Source organism: Pinus tabuliformis, chromosome 9 (genome assembly GCF_031772625.1).
Source record: "Pinus tabuliformis cultivar Carrire ecotype Pingquan chromosome 9, CPIR1, whole genome shotgun sequence".
Classification (NCBI taxonomy): Eukaryota; Viridiplantae; Streptophyta; class Pinopsida; order Pinales; family Pinaceae; genus Pinus; species Pinus tabuliformis.
Genome location: NC_142307.1, coordinates 913320521 through 913322247, shown reverse-complemented (window position 1 = coordinate 913322247; position 1727 = coordinate 913320521).

Genomic DNA, 1727 nt, shown 5'->3' with positions numbered 1-1727 from the left:
TTTACTTATCGGCGGGTTTATTTCAAAACTTAACTAATACATTACAAATATAATAACTATCTAACCAACCATTAGAAATTTTGTGAATGCATCACAAATACTATGTTCAATACATGTTTTGGTTTTTTGCTGAAAGTTTTTTATAATAGAGTGAGAACACATCTAATATGGAACAAAACTTATGAAAAAATATGCAAACACAATATCTTTCATTCAAGAACATAGTATATAAAGAGACCAAAGTTTTAAAACCTTGTTGAAAAGTTATAATGAGGAAAGAATTTTTAATATAATGAGGAAAATTCCAGTACTTTCTGTCTGAGGATTCAACCTCAAATACTCACATTGAGCATGCAAAAAAAGATAAATAAAAAGTCCATGAGGTAGGTTGAAGTATTTTGAAACCTCACAAATATCCATTTTTTTGCATGCAAGTGAATCTTGTATTTGTATAGGCATGCAAGGAGTGTCTAACAACCCGCGTTAAAAATCCATGTAAATATAAGAACATAAGACCACGGTCATGGGACACGTATTCCAAGATGAATGGTGAGAAAAAAAACCCTACATGGGCGTGACTTCAATTTATTATGGCTAAGGAAATTAGTAAAGGAAAAGGAAAAGTCTTTGGAAAGGCATGAGGCATTTATTGGCATTTTATTTATGAAAATAAAGGAAATTAGGAGAAAAGGAAGTGAAAGGTCATAGGTTACATGTGAGGAGGAAAATAATGGAAAATGAAGAAAATAGAGACCTCATTCATAAAAAGGCTTGTGAGGATTAGTTGGCAATATTTTCTTGATAGGTTTTGGTGGAGCTCTCTTCTATTCTCTCTCCCTCTCATACTCTTGCACACTTACAATTTCCTTGGAGCATTCTTGGAGGAGTGTAGCATACTTGGAATTTGGAGTAAGAAGGAAAAGGAAAATATGGAAAGCACAAGAGGACATCAGGATCAATAACTACAATGGGCTTTTTTTGTAGGTACTGAGTTTCATGTATGATTTCCTTTCTTGTTTTTGCATGCATGACACATGCATGTTGATTCTTGGTTATGATATGTCATTGGCATGGACAATTTCCTGGATTAACAATGGTTTTTTGCCTAGCCATGGTGTTGTGGGTTTTAATTTTTTTTTTCTGGTTGGTTCCCATATCCCTTTGTTTATGGGTTGAGTTATTAATTCCTAGAGCCTTGGTTGGATAGACGCTCTGGAAGCCCTATTGTGGCTTGGGTTGAGTTACTAGTCCTAGAGCCTTGGTTGGATAAACACTCTGTAGCTCTATAACATCTTCGGTTGAGTTACTAGTCCTGGAGCGTTGGTTGGACAAACACTATGGAGCCTTGTAACAATTTGGGTTGAGTTATTAGTCCTAGAGCCTTATCTAGACAAACACTCTCTAGCCCTTGGTGGGTTGAGTTACTAGTCTTGGGGCCTTGGTTGGACAAACACTCTGGAGCCCGACATCAACTATGCTTTGAGTTACTAGTCTTGGAGCCTTGGTTGGACAAAAACTCTGGAGCCCGACAGCAGCTTTGGGTTGAGTTACTAATCCTGGAGCCTTGGTTGGAACAAACTCTTTGGAGCCCTGAAGAACCTGTGTAAAGACCAATCTAGTGATGGTTAGTGATGTCTAACTTTGAGGTGGAATCACTGGTTGAGGGTTGAGGTGGTTTGGCCTCTCGAAGCCTTAGATGGTTTTGATTGATTTGTTTTATGAGATCC